The 20,773-nt window shown below is 47.2% G+C and overlaps 1 long non-coding RNA gene across 1 annotated transcript; it reads left to right on the forward strand.

Moving 5' to 3' along the window:
* The first annotated feature begins 1,130 nt into the window (after nucleotides 1-1,130).
* Nucleotides 1,131-2,441, forward strand: LOC105853767. Its single transcript, XR_001145534.1, has 3 exons — nucleotides 1,131-1,207; nucleotides 1,330-1,508; nucleotides 2,069-2,441. It is a non-coding gene; the product is annotated as an uncharacterized LOC105853767 (long non-coding RNA).
* Nucleotides 2,442-20,773: the final 18,332 nt, after the last annotated feature.

Raw genomic sequence — 20,773 nt, forward strand, 5'->3', positions numbered from 1 at the left:
CTCCCACCCGCCCAGGGTCTGGTCATCCTGCCCCGGGTGTCTTGCCGCCAACTCCCTAACAAACCCTCGATTGGAAGTGTAATAAACAGAAGGGAAAGGAGGGACGGGTAAGGGTGAGCATCCGCGGACGACGGGGAGACCTGCGCTCCAGCCTGTCTGGGAAGGTCTCTGGAATCTTGGGGGAAATTGAAGGCGTTTCTTTTAGAGCGTTTAATTTGGAGGGCCAGTATATTCTTGTGCCAGAACTATTCCGAGGGCCTGGGATTCCGTTCTAGTTCAGCTCCCTGCCTCCCTGCCTGGGTCGTTGGGCGTACGGCCAGGGAGCACCGCGTGAGCGCAGAATTTAAGAGAAGTAGTGTTCAAAAAATCCTAATATTCGAATGCTGAATTTTAAAAATTCAAAATGAATGGGAAAAAAGTTGACGATGAACAAAGAAATAACGCAAATGAGAAAAATGAGGACGGGGACACACGCCGCCCTCGGACGCCCACTTCGGCCTCCGGCCCTCCCTAGCTCCTCCCAGCCTCCTGCCCTCGGGAGGTTAGAGAGAGGAACCGTGGATGAGGAAACAAGCGTGTATGCTGTGGCGAGGAAGGAAGGTGGCAGGTGGCGCGACTTACATGGGGCGGGGGGAGGGGGACGCGGGCGCGTCTGGGAGGTGGCGTGCGTGCTCGCTGGCTCCCGGCGCCTCCTTCTTCCCCTTTCAAGAAAGGATCGCGCCGACTACAGTCTTTAGCAGTGCTCCCCGCCCTGGCTGGGATGGAAGCGAATTCTGTTGCTGGAGTAACGCTGTTCAGGCAGCGCGTTGCCAAAGTTTCACTTCACTGTCCTCTTGAACGTTTAGGGGGATTTGTAGAATTGGAGAGACAAAAAAAAATTGAGAGTTGGGAAGCAGTATAAATCTTACATGCAAAGGCCCTTGATTGGTCCAAACTCAGAAATAAGAGGAGTAGAATGTAGTTAAACTCTAAATATCAAGACTGTATTTTGGTCTTTTTTTGGCTTTTTCACCCCCTTATTACAGCAGTAAACAAAGTAGAGAATATTCCTTTGGGTGCGTGATGGTGAGAATTCCCAATGATTTTTATTAACACTATCTGTCCATGTGTGCAGGGGAGGGGAGAGGGGTGTCCCTGTTCTGGAACAGCAGCCCAGAGAGATGGTGACTCAAAAGAACACCCTCCAAGAAGACAGGAGGACCAGGCGGTGAGTGGTGAGGCCGGTGGAACATAGTGGATGGGCTGGGTAGGCATCCTCCTCACAAGGACCCTCCTCCCGTGGTCTGGAAAGTTAAGGGGGCCCTTGCCCTCCTGGACCTCTCAAACTAGGCTGATGTCATGCCCAGCGTCTTCAAAGCCCTTTCTGCTGCCTGGGTGCTGTCATTCCCAATTCCATTCCACTGGTGGCTCCTTAAGGAGCGGGTCAGACGTCAGAGCAGTTTGAAGTCCAGCACCCTGTCCTGCTCCTGCTGCAACCAAGTCTGCATGCTTCCTGGATACAGGATCAGGTAAGTCCCAGCTGATGCACATTACTCATGCTTCCTTCTTGGGCATCTGCTTTATACCAGGAATAGTCACAGCCTCTCTGGGCAGAGCTGGGCCCCACAAGGATCTCCAGAGAGCTGCCCTCCCTCCCCAAGACTCCTCTCCTTAAGCCCTGCCAAGTCTGTACTGAGATTTATTCTAACCTGGCACCCATTCCCCACCTCGGTTAAGGGCAGTGGTCTCTACTTTTCCTTCTAGTATTTTGGTTCTGGTGTACTCTACTTGACCAAAATTGGGTTCTTATGAGATGACCACTCATGGTCAACTATGACCTGTTTGCTATGTGCAAATGACAGTAGAGCATTCCTTGACTGCCTACAGAATCTAGCCCGTATGATGAGGCAGGCCCGGGGACGCCTAGGCCACTGTGGACCTGATTAGATGACTGTCTCCATGGTGGTCTTGGGAAACTCTGCCTGTGATGACATCAACACATAAGCTTTGCCGATGCAAATGTTTCTGATATATGGCCCCAATGACCCCTTGTCTGTTCCTCATAAGCCTTTGGTCCCCTGGCCCCCAGACCCTGTTCCTCATACCACAGCCTGCACTAGCCTGTGTGCTTCCCATAACGTCTGCTCAAGCAGAACAGCCTCGCAAACCTGCTCCAAGACTGTTGTGGCCCCCATCACATTCCTGTTGCAACAAGCCCTCTTCTCGATTTGTCCTTGGACCCCATCTTCATCCTGTAAAGATTCCTGCGAAGTTATTTCCCTCCCTTGAAGATATCCCCCTTGCCTGCCCTCAGTAAACTCACTAAATCGACTTAGCAGAGTTCCTTACCGTAGATATCTCTTCTTAGTGGTTTTCCAACCACCTGCCCTTGGCCAGGAATCGCAGATTTTCTTGAGTTTGGAGTTGAGCTCAGCTCTTTGGCCTACTGTAACAACACTGAATAAAACCAATCACCTGTACCAAGTGTCTTTCTCTTGGCTGACACCTTGGTTGGTTACCTGCCATGACACAGGCTGAAGGGCATGATGTCTCAGAGCTCACATGTTGGCCAAGCACACGAGCCTCTCCAGGCAGGATCACCACATGAACAGGCTGTTCCTTGTTCATCAAGCAAACTTGCCCGTCTGAAGGGGGAATCTCTCAAGGCCTGGCCAGTGGCCCAGTCAGCCCTGCCTGTCATACCACTGCCTAGTTCTCCAGGCAGCAGGAGGAGCACGTGAAGAAAATGGCCCCTGGACTTCTCGATGTGAAACTGACAGCTTCTTTTCATCTCCAAGATGTGTATATAATGATCTATTTTATTCTACAACCATTTGTGACAAATGGTTATACAAATACGCCTGAATGAATTAGCCATCCCAGTGTGCAAATATCAACATCTTGAATGTCCTGGCTTTAAGTATTTGTTTCCCCACTTAAACATTTGTCCCTAGGGACTTATCAGGTCTTCATGACTTGTTTTCCATAGTAGTAGTTGGCCCATTGAGAAAGGTGCCAAAGTGACAAATAGAAGCCAGGCATTGTAGGTGGTAAGCAGGGTCAAGGGTTATGTCAACTCAATAAGCCCATGTTCAAAACAACCAAAACATGATGGTGGCAGGTGAAGGAAGCACTCTGTGGTTCCGCCAGCTTCTTCCATTGATGCTAGAAGATTCTAGAAGCAGCTGGTTGCTTCTACAGCTGGAAGAGTGTTAAGTGCAGGGGTAGAGAAGCCCACAGCATGTCTGTCACCTCCAGTTGTCCTCCAAGGGGGCCCAGCCTGAACAGCTTAAACAGAAAGATTTTCTGTCTTGGAGGCTGTAAATCCAAGATCAAGGGTTAGCTGCTGGTTTTAAAGAGCCATTGAGCACAGATTAATCCCTCACAAAATTAAAAAGAACAGATTACAGGTTTCATGGCAGTTTTTATTGTGGATCAGGCAGTGAGGGTAGGAGCAGCAACTGCCCTGAGCCAAGCTCCCCAGTGAGGTGAGGGGAGGGCGAGGGGGAGGGAGGGTAACTGTTCGCTGGGGTTTGGTAAGCAGGGTGCTGAATGGACTCCAAGGTTTGCTACTTCCCAGCACCTTTAAGCACCCACAGGTACCCATCTGGTCTCTTGTGTGACCTCTCGCTATGAGGGTGGGAGCTTCCGGCTGATGAGGTTTTTTCTTCCTGGCTTGTAGATGCCAACCGTATCTGTGCTCACAGGGAGCAGGGTCGGTTGGGGGCATCGAACACCTACAAGGTGGGAGGGCTTTGACCCCTTCTCACAAAGGCCTTGATCTTACTGGATTAGAGCCCCACCACCATGACCTCGTGGGATATTACGATTTAGAATAAGGAATTTGGTCTTCATTTTGGTTCTGCCACAAAGATGCTAAAACCCATCAAATTTTCTGTGATGAAATAAAGGAGTTAATGAGTGACTTTGGAAGCAACTGAGGTTGGGCTGTGCACCAGAGAACCAACCATGTGACCAGGGAGCTGGAAGTTTCAGTCCCACCCCCTGGCCTCTCAGGAGAGGAACTAAACTCCAAAGCAAGTAACTTAAGCACGACTGAAGGTTCCTGCGCTGTAACGAAGCCTCCATGACAATGCAAAAGGACAGGGTGCAGGTTCCAGTTTGGCCAACATATGGAGATTTAGGGAGAACGGGGCAGGTGGACAGAGCATGGAGCTCCCTGCCCCTTCCCACATGCCTTGCCCTGTGCACCTCCCTTTGGCTGTTCCTAAACATCCCTTATGGCAAACTGGCAATCCACCCAGTTCTCAGGGCCTGATGAAGGGGCTCTGGGAGTGGCGGGACAAAGGATGTTAGGACACCAGCTGCAAAGTCAAAAACCAGGAGCCCTACAGAACAGGAAATAGAACTGGTAACCCGAGTGGCCAGCAACTGACAGAGACCACTGAAGTGGTCTCTAGGTCTTGAACTCATACCCTTGGCCCAAGTCCTGAGGCTAGGAAGATCCTTCTTTTGTTTTAAATATTTACTTACATATGCATACAAGAACTGGGGTGTAGGCCAGATGTGTGGAAAGGTGAGAGGATTCAGTGGGCTAGACAGGTGAGGTCTGTTGAGGGGAGTAGTGGGCGAAAACAGGTGAGGTCTGCCCGAGCCATGTGGATCAGCTCCCTGGCTGGGATCAAACTCTTGCAGCAGCCGCTGGTGATAGCTTGCTAGCATTGAGACTTTAACCCTACACCACCAGAGAGGCCCATGGAAGACCCTCATTTCATTATTCTTCCAACTCGCAAAGTCAGTTCTATGGAAGAACATGACCAGTCCTTTTAGTTGCTGTATTAACAGTGTTAATACAGCTGTTAACTGCTCCCAGGTTCTTTCTTATAGAAAAGCACATTTAGTTGTGTTATACCTTTAAAAATACAGATTGATTGTATGTGGTTACCTTTGTCAGTTTTCTCCTACCAATCCTCTTATGTTAACCTGTGTTTGTCTTACTCCTCTGTTTAGTTCATCACTACCTGTCATGTCCCCAATACTGTCTGCACCCAGCTTTGCCCTTCCTTTGGGCTTATTTTCTTATGTTGAAAATTTATCAATTTTCAATCATTATTCCCTTATATATGAAATGGGCACTAAGAATTAAGTACAGCATTGAGAGTTCATAAATGCTGTTGGGAAAATGTTTTTCTCTTACTTCAAAATTGGTAATGTTTATACTGAATTCTTTTACTCCTGTCTTAAGAAGTATCAACTGGTTTTAGCACTGTGACACCCGACCCCTACTTTTGTCACCCCATGACCAAGTGTGGCTGTAAGACCTCTCGTGAGGTCTGAGATCGACTCAGGGGCCTGATGCACTTAGTGTGTGGCCTGGGAGGAGACCAATATACCATTTAAGCCCACAGGTGCAAGAATACAAGCTTATTAACTTCATTGTTCAAAGTAATTTCCTTTATTAGTGTCTTAATTTCCATTTGACAAATCCCGTTTCCCACTGAAGCAGGTTGCATTTCCCACTGTGATCGCTGACCTGTCCATCTCCTTGTACCACGCCCCCTTGTCTTGAGGGAACACTAGATGCACACTGAAATCAATAGTCTTTCCAAGGTCCTCTTTGTCATCGCCAAGTCAGTCATCACTTTAGTCCCTCATTGTCTCTCTGCTTTCTACCTTAAGGAATTAATCTGATCTTCCAACAGTGTGGATCTGCTAATCCTAAGTGGTCTATACTCCTCCATTTTGTTACCTACAGTTCTGTATTCCTAAAGCAAGGTCAGAACCACCTGGCCACAGGAGCCCAACCCTACGAGGTGCCTTTTGCATCAATTAAGAGCATAAAGCTGGATGGCCCTGGGAAGGATGTCCATCACGAGGTATGACCGGGCACACCTGGGGGTGTGATGACTGATGTATAACGAAGGACCCCAAAAGCCAATCAGTGAAACACCTTGTTGGTAAGATTGAAATCCCAGGGAGTCAGGGCTCGAGCCACGAAAAAAGCTATCAGCAGATGAGAAGTTCAGTTCCACCGTTCCCCGTCTCCTCTGCTGCTTCCCCATATGACTAACACTGTAAGGCCAGTTTACCATCAAAATGGCAGGGTCTTGCTCTTTGAGCAGCTTCCTGCATATGCAGCCTCCTCCTTGGCTTGTTTCTTCATCAATGCGGTGTTGCCCGTCTAACATAACAGCTGTGCCATCTCTTCTTGGATAGTATTTTTTACTTTGAATTTTTAATTATTGTGGCATGTCTTAGTTGCTTATTTTGCAAACAATGGAACCTGAGTTTCTTATCCAACCTTAGAATTTCCCTCTTTTAAGAAAGTTTCCAGTTTGGACTCACTCACTGCTCAGGGTGTACTAGGGTTATTTCTACCACCTTACTCCGCACTGTTCACTGCGGTGACGGCAGTCCAGACTGCGTGTGCTCCCGGCTCCCCACCAGTTTGGGCACTTCAGGATCTCCTTGCTTTTCTGTAAGCTCTGCGGTGTATTTTTCATTTGATTTTTGTCTTAACTAGCTGTGAAAGTGCTTTCAAGGAGGGGGTTTCTATGTGATAGAGAAATACGTTTTTTCCTGAAAATGTCCTTTTCTCCCTCCTTATGAAGAGGAAGTATGTTTCAAGGAGTTATCCCCACCAGGTCAGAACACTGGTGTCCTTCACAGCCCCAGGGTGCGTTCAGTGCCGTGGCCCCTAACAACAACAGACACTGGGCACTGCCGTCTTCCTCCTGAGACACCACTAATGCCTGTTTCACCTCCAAGCCAACACAAATAGAACACCTGGATTTTATTAAAAGTATTTAAAAGACCTACTGGCACATTGTTAGTTTTCTCACGAAAGATATCTCTGGTTGTTTCATCATTTCACACGCCAATCAGAATTTCAAGTGTCATTGTCATCACTCTTGGTAATTAAAAGACTGGTACTGAAAATAGGCATACTATTTTCCTATCTCTTAACATTGTGAGATCTTGTATATGATTTTTAAAAAATATTTATTTGTGCATACAGAGCTGGGGTACAGCCAGAGGTGCAGGGGCAGCCAGAGGATTCACCAGAGACAAAGTAGGGAGCAGAACAGGCAGATCGACAAAGTACACTGCGGAGGGGAGCAGCGGGCGGGTCAGGAGAGGTCTGCTGCACCAGGTGGGTCACCTCCGGGGCAGGGATCGAAACCACACTGAAGACACCACAGCTAGGCTTAGCTTTGCAGTGCGGCGCTCCAACCCCCTGTGCTATCAGGGAGGGCCCCTGTGTATGATTCTTTCCTATATAGGAGAGACCTCCTTCAGCAAGGTTCTTCTGTGGGGTAAGCACCGAGCTCTATGACCAACACCTTTCTGTGCCAATACATGAATGTTTAGGTCAATGCCTGCATACATGCACAGAATCAAGAGAAACAAGCCCTTGGCTGTCACATTAACAGGCAAAGCCAGCAGCAGCAGGATTGTGCACTGCATGGGCCAGAGGGAACATGGCTCACACATGTGCGTGGGGACATGCCCTGCACCAGGGCCCTCTGGCAAACTGGGTGTGCTTCCAACGGCACAGCACTGCTGCAATCCTCTTCTGCTGTCCCTCGGCCTCATCCTGCCCTCTCCCAGGTCCCTCAGAAAGACGAGTTGGGCAGCTGCAGCAGGACCTTGCCTGTTCTCATGATGCTCAGGCTAGTCACTCCACAGAGGAAGGCCTGTGAGTCCTGGCCACGCCACCCCACCCCTCCTACGGACTCTGTATGGGAGACCCGGAGGTCATACGTTCTTTCTTGAGTTACTTTTCAGCCACTTGTCTAGAAAAGCACCCAAGTGACATCCTCTCAGAATTTTCCGAACGTGCCAGGTTCGCGTACTGATCTCTCCTTGTTGGCACAATGAAGAAGCACAGTGGCCGACAGCAGGTGTAATGTCAGATCCATCAGGTGGGCCCCTCCTGGCCTGCCTGTGGTCATCCACCCAGCAGTCAGGCTGGCAGCACTTCAGGCTGTCAAACCACTGTACCCAAGAAATCTGGTCTGACCGCCCACCCTCATGCCAGCTGCAACCACACTGAGGTGCTACAGCAGAGACACCCGCCTTCCTCAATCGGGGCCTAAGGCATTGTCCTATCTTCCTAATTTATCCTGATGAGACTACAGTTCTTGATGCACACCATAACCAAGGACCGGGGGCGTATGTCTGCTCTACAGACTCCACATCAGGGCTTCACCAGAGGGGGCATGCCAGGAGGCTCTGACAACACCAGGAGTCCTGATCTTTGTGACCACCCCCCCCGCCTCCACACCATACACAGAGTCGGGACTCATTCTTCCTGACCACCACACCACTTGACCAGTGCCTGACAGTGGGACAAATACACTTCAGCAGCCCTCCTGCTGAGAGGATCAGAGATTAGAGAGCCCCATACCCACATAGGCTGCCCCCAGGTGTGGCCATAGGCACCAAGGTCAGCTGGGTTGTTATTTTCAAAAGGAGCAAATGTCCCACCAACACACTATGACTGTGCAGTAACAAGAAATGACAACAGTGTAATGTCATGAAGCCACAGATGTTAAGGACTCTGACAGGTCATGGATCCATGGCACAAGGAGGCTGAAAGGCCTTTATCAGTGGCCGTTGACATCTCAAGTCCGAGAGAATTAAAACAGAGACGTACAGGGGAGAGGGGTGCGAAGAGAACACGATACAAGCAGGGGCAACTCTCAGGCCGCGCGCCCACACACTGCACATGACGCTGACCGTACGCCAGGCCCTGGCCAGCTTCGTCCTCCCACACCTGCACATCTCACTGCCCCTGCTGTTCTGTGTGCTGCTTCCTCTGCCAAGAACCCTCAACTAAGCCCTTCAGGCCTCTGCCGAGTGCCTTTCCCGGGCAGTGCACTGATTCCCCAGGTCATCTGGTCAGGTTAGATCAAAGGACACCGGTACTGTGGCGTGGGCATGCTCACAACTGCAGCCCGCTGGTCTGACTCCAGATGTAACTGCATTGAAGCTGAAAAGGTAGATAAGCAAGACTTGTCCATTCTGAAGACTGAGCTTCAAGAGAGTTCTGTGGCAATCCAGTCAAAAAAGGGCCCCTTCTGATGAAAAAGCACAGCCCACTGTTGATAGCAGAGCTGAGCAGCAGACCCAGCTGCCACCCGACGCAGGGCGAGCAGGACCAACAGCTCTAACTGCCCTCACAGCTCGCCTCAGTCTTCTGTGATCTCTTCTGGCCTTACAAGCAGCTGGATCTGGAAACCACCAGCCTGTTAAAAACCTTCTGCTAGCAGTTAAGCTGTCTCCACCTTGGGGGTACAACCTGGTGGCAGCCAGGCACAGCTCCAGGTCCTGGACAGGTCTGCAGAAGGCAAACAGGCTCCACGCTGCCGGCTGGTGCAGCCACCCTGCCTGCCAGCCACCTTGTGCCTGTCCACACTCGGCTTCCTTCGAGTGTCCCCTTAAGCCTATGCTTCCAGATTCTAGAGTTGCCCCTTTCCTGTTTGGGCAAGATGCCCAAAGATTCCTTTAGTGAATGAACTGCCTTTAGCAAGTGTTTTGTTCCCACAAATGCTACACTGAGTATCTGCAATTAATCAGGTCAAAGGACGCTCATGGATGGACCTGAGACAGAACCAGCACTCCCACACTGACCTTCTCATCCCGTATCCTGCAGACAAGCAGCGAGGGGCCAAGGCACCAGTGGCCAGGGCTGCAAACGCTGAGATGGAGCCGACGTGCCATCAAGCCCACCCTTTAAAAAGCAGGCTTTTGTGTACTGACAGGTAATACAGCCACCCCCTTTACCTATCTCCACATCATTTTCAGATCTAAAAAAAAAAAGGTCCAGGCCCATCTACAGTCGCTCCCCATTCTCATCCACTGTCCCCACCTGGGCACCGATCTGCTGTCTGGGCTGCTCACAGACGTGGAGCCCCAAGAGATGTGTGTGCCCTTCGCCTGTGACCGCTCTCAGGGTCATGTTTTTGGGGGTCATCCATGTGCAGCATGTCAGTGCTTCATTACTTCAGGGCTGAGAGATGCCCCTGTGTGGATGAACCCCATTTTGCTCGCTGATTTATGGCTGTTTGAGTGGGTTTTACCTGGGGCTACAATGAGACGCTGCTAGGAACAAGGGTGACGGGATGTCTGAGGGGCCACTTCCAGCTGTCAGCTGTCCTGCAGGGAGTGGGCCTTCACCGTTCTGAAGTGGTGGCCCCATGCTGCACCACCCCCAGCAGGGAGTGAGGGTCAGCCCTCCGACTTTGCACCAACACTTGTGGGTGGGAAATGTGTGACTTTAAAAAAAAAAAGTTACCCATCTTCCAGCATACACTACAGCTCAAACACCCCTCACAGAGACATGCTGCTAGCACCACCCACAGCAGTCTGAGCACTGGGCCTCCTGTGCAGAAGTGGGGATCAGGCAGGCCTTGGCCTGATAACTCACCATCTGGCTCGGTCTCCCCACCTATAAAATGGAGACAGGGGAGGGTTTAATGATTAAAGTGCTTTGCAAAACTATTGTTTGGGGTTGTTTTCATTTTTACTTTGATATAAATCGACGCTACTAAGCTCTTATTAGCAACACGGAAACTATCTGATAGTGCAAGTGGAGACACACCGTAATTGGGATAAACTGGGTAACAGGAATAATCCCGACGGCCGGCAGGCTGCAGCAGCCTCCATCACAAGCAGACTGTTACATGCACTAGAGACTCCACCGGCCGAAAGGCTGACCACTGACAATGAGGCCCAAAGGATGCTCCTTCCTCTGCATCCCTATGACTCCTGACACTCTCAGTAGCCTCTGTGTCCAGCGCCACCCTGGGGAGCCCTGAGGACTGTCCAGGAGACACACTCACACAAGTCAGGTTTACCAACGCAGGTGACCCATGCCTGACTCCTCCCCATGTCAGATCAGTTCACCCACTCCTCTCTGGGCTTCTCAGCTTTGCAGGCCTGGGGACCCATTTCTCTTAAGTTGTAGCTGGCCAGCCCTCTTTGTGGAGGTAAAGCAATCTTTCTTGGGTGCAGCGAAGGGATATCTCAGTGCCGTGGGCCTTTTGCTCCCAGAACCTGCCCTGGAACAGGAGTCTAGACACCTTCACTGTCTCACAGCTAAGGAAGTTTGAGTCTTACATAGCCAAGACTCCAGGTCAGGAGACCTCTCCAAGATCTAGTGCAGCACAAGCAACATGGGGTGTCTTCTCCACACAGAAACTCCAGGGTGGCAGCCCTTGGAGCTGGAGGGAAGTGAAGCTCAGGAGCCCACCCAACCTCCACAAGGCTGCACATCACCAACTCGTTTTCAACTCAGGGTGCTGCTGTCTCGACACTGGTCCAATTGGGAGCTTTCTGCTTACAGCTATCTGGTCCTCACCAACTGCCACAGCCTGGTCCTTAGTGCACCTTTTCCCTCCCATCTGTGCTCTCACCCCCAGGCCTCAGACAAAGGCCCATTGCATGTGTACATGTACGCTCCACGTCATGCATCCGCACATCCTCATGCACTCGCACCCATGTGCAGACACACCTGGGCAAGCCTGCACGCCCACAGCACGCACACCTGTACATGCGTTCACACATTAGTGTTCATGCACGCTCACACATGGACGTGACAGGCACTGGTACTCACACTGAGGCACTCGTACAAGCACATGCACATGCAGACACACTTAAACATGCCCAAACCCCCTCCGCCCTCCCCACACCCTACCCTCTATCTCTGAAACTAGTACAGAAGGAGATACAAGACTGATCTCAGCACACAGAGACGCCGTAACTGGGGTGGACAGGCCTCACGCTCCTCCAACTGTGAAAGGAGGCCAGCCCGCATTTCAGTTTCTGCACTGTGAACACAGCGCGGATGCGCCACAGGCATGTGCCTGGGAGAGGACGAGGCCCGCGCTCAGGCCCGCTGCTGCTCACGTGGCCCCAGAGTGCCACCAGAGGCCCATGAGGTAGGCAGTCCCTCCCTGGCAACCTCGTCCTGAAGGCGAACGTCGGAGCATGACATTTAAAGGATAAGCAGCACAAGGAAAAGTAATACATCACAGCAAAGTCTGTACAGCGGGGGACGCCTTCAACAAAGCAAAGACAACCTACAGAGGAGCATTTGCAAAACACACATCTGAGAAGGGGTTCGTGTTCGCAATACATAAAGGCATACAATCCAAGAAAAAAATAACCCAATTTTAAAAATGGGCAAAGGATCTGAAGAGATCTTTCTCCCAGACCATTGGCCAGCAGGCACAGGGGGAAATACCAAAGGCAATCACAAGACGTGCCCTCACCCCAGCCACTGCTAGGACAGGCAACTGGCCAGACACTCCCAGAAGCTCCCTACTCCAGCGTGACACCACAGCCAGAGTGTCTTCAAAGGTCAGGAAAACGCAGGACAACTTAGGAAATGTTAAATTATGAAGGCAGATTTTGGGTTTCTCTGAATAAAAGGAAACATCTTAAAACTTCACCTTGTAATTCCTAATAAAACCGTAGGACAATGCTTTCCATAAAGCTGAAAGTGGCAGCTAGAGTAACACCCACCCAGGCCAGCCCTGTGCCCGCCAGGCCGACTTGCGCCCACCCTGAATGCAAGCCTTGAGTTGCACCTTGCCCTCTGGAGGAGAATGGGCTACACCCTGGGCGCATCCCAAAGTATTCACGCTCTGCCACGTGAAGGTCAGCTAGGAAGAGTAAGACTTAAATGAGAATACGCTGCAAATTGTATTTTACCTTGTTTTCTTGTTCCCCAGACACCAAACTACTCTCCGTTTGCAGAGAATTAAAATGCCTGAACGGCTGCGGGCAGGGCTGAGCCTTGGATGGCGTGCGCACGGCCAAGAGGGCACTGGCCAACACCACTGCAGTCCAGGTATTCCAGGCACCTCCCTGCAGCAGGTGCAGGTGTGTGTGCAGTGTGCAATGCCAAAGCACTAAGAACAGGAAGACACCTGCTTGCCTTCCAGTCATCCTATGGCGCAACGTGAACTGCTACTACTGACACATTTTTGCAAAAACAAGTTAATATTGCCGAAAAATAACAGAGAAATAAGAAGCCATGATATTCTCCATAAACAAATCAGAAGTTCAGAGATGCTTAAAAAAAAGCCATGCAATGAGAGAAACTAAGGCCCACAGAAGAGCAGACCCTTCAGGCAAATTCTATCAGGCTTTGTGAATGTGTCAAGTCCAGCTGCCATCAAAAAGCAGAGTCGCCCAAACTCCCAAGTCACAGCCACCATGTAACTTCATGCCCTAATGAGTTTTAACCGTGTAACACTGACTGCATGTTTTCCAACTCAGTGCAGTCAATCTCTGAAGTCACAGATCTGAGAGGCAGCTCCTCATCCCAATTTATATAGACCTGGAAAGAAAGGATAATCTTCCACACACTGAAAAATTCACCATTAATAAAGGAGAACTTTCAAGGAGAAGTCGACTCTATTTTGTTCATTAAAAAAATTAGGTGGCTTATGAAATAATTTGTATACACCCATATTTATAAAATATACAAGATAAATGTATACTTTCACTAAAATTTGACTAGCATTACAACCAAGTTAGGCTAGTGGCTTATTTATACATTACAATAAAGATTTGGAGCTTATCAGCATTTGGAATTCCACTCATGAGAAATTTAGTAATTATACCTTCAGCTCCAGTTGTATTTTCTAGACTGGAGGTCTGGAATGCCCCCCAAACTCTCATTTCCTTAGAGGGAGACTCTCTACTGTCCACCAAAGTTTTCTGCTTCACCCCTGCTATTTTTGAGACAATGCGTAGAAGAACAGGTCACCATTTTCCAGTAATCATGATAGTTATTTCTCTTGCACACACATTAAAACAGAATGAAATTCAACGGTAATTTAAATAAGCAGTTAGCTTCACTTAAGAGTTTGGGGACCCATGTTAAATATTGAGACAGAAATTTAGTTAATAATGAAATATCAAAAACTGAAGTGAATTTTTAACACCTGAAAATGTTCACCCCTAGAAAAGCAATCAACTTTCAAAACTTCCCCAAAACAGCCAAGTTCAAATTATATTAGAAAAGAGGAGGGAGTAACTGGATACACAGTATGTCGAGGAGAAGTGGTGGAGATACGGGAGAAAATCACTTTCCCAGTGTACACAATGACTGCATTTCACAGCACAGTCGCCTTTTCTTGAAGGAGCACCCCCTCTCTGGCAGCTCTGAGCGCCGTCTGGCTGCTGGAATACTGCTCACTGGGCTGTCGGCTGACACTGCACGTTCCATCACCAGGTTCCACAGAATCACTGAAGAGACAGTAAGGGTCCATGATCTCTACGACAATGTGAAAACAAACAAAGCCAAGCAGCACATCTCTGTTCACAAAGGTCAAACCCAGAGTCTCCTGCTCACGGTTAAACAGACTGCCAACCAGCCGATGGCCTGTCAACACTCCACACGGCTGTTGCAGGTTTTACATATGCCGGGAGACACCAGTGTGCTGAAATGTCCAGAACCCTCTCCAAATGCTGCTGAATGAGAAATGAAACTGACAATGAGAAAAGTCAGAGCATGGCCGCAAAGCTCAGCAAGTCTAAGGAGAACATGAAAGGTGCTCTGTGTAGGAACTTTGCTGAGAACTCCCAGCACGGAGGCGAGAGGTTCCAGGGCAGCACCAAACCACGTTCCTGGCGTCTCTTGCTGGTCATCTCCCCACTTTGCAGATGAGGAAGTTAGACAGACAAAATCACTTGCCTACGATCACACCAGCAGGGAACAGACCAGATAAAGACAACACCCTCTATGATGCCCTGAATCAAATAGAGCATCAGTGCTATTTTAAAAGTAATCAGACTCTGTCAATAATAATGCCCTGCCAGAAAGATTTCCATTGTACAGACAACAGTAAGAAAACCCAACTACATTTTAATACGCTGTTAGGTGTGTCTAAAATCCATGTGTTGGAGTCCTAACTCCCAGGCTGTCAGACTGGGACTGTGTTTGCAGGTAAGGCCTTTGAAGAAATGACACCATAAATTAAATGCAGTCACCAGAGTGGCCTTAATCCAAACATCTGTTCTTACAGAGGAGATCGGGACACGGTCCGGTTAAAACACAGGGACACGACAAGGAAGCCTCGAAGCACCCAGCCCAGCCTGATATGGGCTGCCTTGATTGCCCTGACTCTGTTGGCTAAGTTACTTAAGCTGCCCGGCTGCGGTGTGTGCTCAGCCCAAGCAGACCACTAATACAGAAACAGCATCACCCCCCAGTGAAATAGCATCTTGATTAACCAGAGCATGACACCTTTCAGAAATATAATTATCAATTATTTTTAAAAGGACAGTGACAACAGCTGAGCTACTTCTGCATTTTTTTTTAAACAAGTGTGTGTTAACTGAAGAAACAAATGTCCGAGGATAAGACAGGATTTTTACACAGAAAAGTATGTTTTCCGAGCACTGACATGATGCACCCCTGGCCCGGAACCAACCCACAGCAGAAATTCCAAGTCGTGAAACTAATCAGACTGTGGATTCCAGCTTCTCAGACACATTTTTCAGCTCTCCCCTATAGGACTGTTCTGAAAATGACCACAATCGTAGTGTGACAAATCAGATTTGGAATAAATTTAGCAGCAAACCCTGAGGTCAAAGCTATTTACACAGCATTACAGGGCAACTCAAAGTGTTCAGGGTAGCCCAGAGTGGACTTGAGCTGCCTGTCTGTGGGGCCTCAGCCACGCGCTCAAAATGTAATTATCTGTAGACACACACAGAAAAGGTAATGGCTTTATTTAAAAAAAAAAAAAAAAAAAAAAGGGGGGGGGAGGAAAAGGAACCAACCTAGGGAAAGAGAGAAGGATACAAAGTAATTGGAATACTTTTCCTGCGCCTCTAACTTGGAGCTCTAGTCCCAAACTAAGGTTGCTAGCCCCAGTCACTCTAGCCCCAGGACCACAGTCTGACAGCAGTTGCTCCAGAGAGAGAGAACCGTTACCTCTCCAGAGTGACAGTTGGAAAACCGCTCTCTATTTATCCCCCAAAGTCCCAGAATGCCTGCTTAGCTCCGCCCTTGGGTTCTCACAGTTCTCTCCTTGGGACTGCTGGGAGTTGTAGTTTCCAATCATTGGAGTGAGGGGTGGAATCCAGAAAGCTGGAGTAGGGGGTGGAGTCAACAAGACTCTACAGAGTTCCTTTAGGACATCCTTCCCCTTAACAAAAGCAGTATTTTGCTTAAAGGAGGTAGCCAGTAAAAGAATAGACACACAGCACAGAACTACTTTTGGGATCAGAAAGTAGTTTTTTGCTTGTTCTTTTAGTGGGGACACCCTCAGCCCCTCAAAGGTGAGTACTCATATGACACATAGGTAATAAACATTAAATTTCATACCAACCCTTCAAGTGACAAATCTAAAGCAAAAATTTTAATGCTATTTTCAAAATCTACAGCAAGACAATTCCAAACACAAATTTCAATCCTGAATTGAATTCAATACAGTATCAAGGTGTTTGAAAGGCCTTCTTTCTGTCCCTTTGCATCATAAAGCACTTCAGTGATTCCCACATAAAGGAAACAGAATCTGAAAGCATATGCACTGGTTCTATCCTACAAAGGCTATTAGGTAGCTCACAGGTTACCTCAATCTCTTATGCTCCCACAGAGCATGAATGTCCAAAGCATATACTGAAAATAATGGAGGAGGAGGATGAAAGTGGAGGCAAGGATTCACCCACATCAGAGTGCAGGCTACTCACCCACCATCACCACTGCAGTAGAAAGACACTTGAAAAGGGCCTGCGCGGCATGCCACCAATGCCACAGCTGGCAGGGTCACCACACTGCCTGGTAGCCTGGCCTCACACAAAAAAACAGAAAAAATGCAATGCTATTTTAGACAAAAATGATGTGTGCCAAGGCAATGTTAAAAAACCACCTGTCACTTACACTAGCAAAACTTAATTTTCTGGGCAATACAGGACAGAATGTCTCAGAAATAATTAAATGATTTGTCTAATTCTCTGAAATTTGGCAGCCTAAACACAAAGTACAACACAGACCAAATCAATTACTATACAAATTAGACGTGACAATGTATGCTACTGGCTTAAGAAACCCAGGTTCTTAAGAACTATAAATTTAATGACATGTTTAAATGTCTTTGTGATACAGAACTATCTATATTCTTGTAGTGGAAAAAAATCACTTAAATTCTTCAGCAGAATTTCTCTCCAAAATACAGTATTTATTTTTGCAGAGAAAAAGATAATTCTGGATTCTGAGTCTTACTATACAGACATATGATTCCTAAATGCAAAGACTCCTTTATTAAACAGTTGGAAATGAGAACAATTTTTACTATCAAGCTAGGAAATGACCTTATAAAAAGATCCCCAGAAATTACTAGACTATAGATTATTGTTCCTCACTGAAGGAAATGAATCTTGCAGTGTTACCACAGCAGATGGGAATATGGACCCGACCCCTGGTCCCCTGCGATCCTGGACCAGACACTCAGCACACTGCTTTGCACTGTTAACTGAGCCATATCTTCGATGCCTCAGGAAAAAGATGGTAAGACGAAGCCTGGGTATGTCTGTACCCCCACCACACCCCCCTACTTTCCTGGTTCATCTCCTCCACTTGGCCTTCCCTCTTCCCATTACCTGGGTGATTGCAGCGGCCTCACAGGACACGTCTGCCTCAATCACCACCTGGCCTGACAACCAGATCATTAGCCTATCTCAACAGGAAACATAAAATAAGTCACACACAAATAACCTCTCCTGACTAAAATGGCCAGGAAGCAGTAGCAGCATACGTAAGTCACGAAAGCTGCCACATCTCCGCTCTAACATTGAGAGAAGACTTCTCACAACAGAACCTCACTGACGAACAATGAAGCATTAATAGAAGCATCACAGGCAACATACAAAGTGAGAATAGATGCAAAGTATAAAATACACATTATTTAATTCTATGTAAAACAAAGTTTAGTTTTATAAATTAATGTTTCCTATTAATGGCAAATCACAAACTTTAATATTTTGGATGATATATTTGGATATTGATTTATTTGCCCCTTTCCTTCAAGGTATTATTAACAGTATGATTCCAATAAAAGTTCCATTTCTTTCTGTTCCTACCTATATCTGACATTTACATGTGTTGGAAAAAAGGGGAGGGAAGAGTAGATAACTTAAAATTATAAAACGAAACTTTAAAAATACTTTCTAAAAACAGGTTTAACACATCACATTTTGCTCATGAGCACAAAATTTACAGTCAAAAGTTGCACATAAAGGGTTTATTTTAAATGTTTTAAGGATAGGATAGAGTTACATCATAATTATAAAAATTACTTACAGAATTAACAGATTTATATTGTTTATACTTCTAAATGCAGAGAACAGGGAACTGTCTACACATTGTATAAAATAAAATTAAAATCAAAAATGAATTCAAGCTTGAAAGATGAGGTCATTTACCTAATTTTAAATGCGAACACGAAGACCTCTGAAGTCTACACATTCATTCAAACTGCACTAAAGATGGAAAATACAAAGAGCGCAGCATTTCCAAGGAACCACAGACATTTTGACCATAATTGTTTTCTGTTATAATAATTGTTCCTGTTTTGTCTTTGGAGAACTTTCTTCTTTTTTTTTTTTTTTTGTTAGTTTGTTAAGACAATCAGCTTAAGAATGTTTCAGGCACTACATTTTGTGACAATCAAAACAGTCTCCTAATGGGTCCGCAGCGTTCGGAGATTCAAGCCCAATGCACCTTGGGGTTTGGCACAAAAAAGGACAATAAAAATGAAATCTGGTTTAGAAGTAACTGTGACTGTTTAAGAATGCACAGTCCCTTCGAATGCTGCGAGACACACACACCTGGAAGTCACCTCCTGCCAGCACTACATTTGCTTCACCAGTGCATTTTTATCCTACAACCACTAAAACAGCACAGTAAGCAAATATACAGAAAACTGAACACAAATCAAAACAAAGAGAGAAAACAAAAAACCTAAATACCTTTCACATGCAGTTTTAATTAGTTACATTGAACATTCTACTTAGAATAGAGCATGCAAAAAAGGATGGTCTGCTTTTAAGGTTTTCCTTTGAAGCTTCCCGTGGCAGCCAGACGTCACACACACGCACACACGACACAATAATACTATAGCAGGTCAATGAGGAAGGCCGATACATTTTATACAGAGTCATGTCTTGTGTTGTCACAAGTCCCATGATAATTTTGGAAATTAATGTTGGATTCCTAGAACAAGGACCCAACATTCAGATACCAGGAAGAGGCAAGCAGTGCATGCAGATCTGAAACATGAGCCTAAAACGAAGTCTGAAATACTTGGCTAGGGAGCAGAAAAGTCACAAGTGCCACTAAGTGTGGTTTAAGTCACCGGGAAAAAGAAAAAATAAAAAGAAAACGACCCGCCCCCCCCCCAAAAAAAAACCCTTCCCCTTCCTTCAGCCTTAAAGGCAATAAATGGAACAATGATTAAAATAATGAAATAATCATCATCACATGTCACATTCAGAGTGGCAGATTGTGTGGTATTAAAGTTGCTGAAGTTACTTGCAAAAAGACCACAATGCAAGTTGCTAAGTGATGCTGGAAATTTATCAGCTGACCCAACCCTTAGGATGATTCCAAAGGACTTTGATTTTTGGCCCGATGTCACTGTGCAATGTCTGTGCCATTTACGCTGGATGCACTCACTCTTAGGGCGCACATGTTCACTGGCTCGGCCTGGAGATTCACATGCAGGGAGGGGCTCTGGCATGAGCCACGAGGACTGCGCACGTGGGTGTGGGGTGAAGATGCCTAGATCTGCATACCATCGCACAGAGCAACTCATCTGCCTGCGCACCACAGAGAATAGAGGTGAGGTGTGTACTACAGGTCACCTTCCACCATACAAGGTACAGAACCTTGAAGGCAAAATAGGCAGCCAGTCAACCACAGGGAGATGAGGTCTTGAAAACACAGCAATAACAGTGGATTAGCCATGCCGGGTCATACAGACCCCTGACTCAAACTTTGGAGTTTCTGACAGTCTTCTGCCCAAATCTGGGGAAAGATTGCTAATCTCCACAAGAGATGAGTTCTACATATTGCTTTTGCCCTAGCCTCAAACTGCCAGGGCTCATCCATAACAGTGTTCAAAGGTCATTTAATTGCTAAACCAACTACGGCTGTAGTTGTATTTCAGTTAAAACAACCTTGTGGGCAGGGATAAGCCAGGACAGGATTCTGTGATTAAGGGCTGCTGTATGTTATACCCACAATTGAGTTGGGGTGACACACTCTGGTGGTAGTGTCCACACTGCATGTATTCACATGCAATGATTCATGCCAATAGCAAATCAGAAGAACAGACAGCACCGCAAAAGGTGTTGAGAGATTTCAGCTGTTATTTGTCCAGATATTCTTTGTGGGCAAAGTCTGAGGTGGGGGTTGGGAGGGGGAAAAGGGAGGGCCGAATGAGGTGTGGGAGATAAGAGGGGAGGTTCTTCTGACCATAATCACATGTGGATGATAATGACAAAAACAAAAGTATCCCAGAGAATGCGTTAAAAGGCAACAATGCGATTCTTGAACTTACATACCTAACACAAAAGAATAATGTTCTTCCAGGAACTTACCACATGCACACAAACCACTGATGTACAGTTGCCTTTGAAATCCGTGTACTAAAATCCAGATGGCCGATTTGTACAAATAATGGACCAATGTGCCGTCCAAAATACACCTGCATTACACTGTGTGGACCAAGTACCTGGGCTTTGCAAAAAAAAAAAAAAAAAAAGTATGATAATTTCAAAGGGGCTGCCACCCAGTGCTTCTCCATTA

Source organism: Condylura cristata, unplaced genomic scaffold (assembly GCF_000260355.1).
Source record: "Condylura cristata isolate star-nosed mole 26May11 unplaced genomic scaffold, ConCri1.0 scaffold00017, whole genome shotgun sequence".
Taxonomy (NCBI): domain Eukaryota; kingdom Metazoa; phylum Chordata; class Mammalia; order Eulipotyphla; family Talpidae; genus Condylura; species Condylura cristata.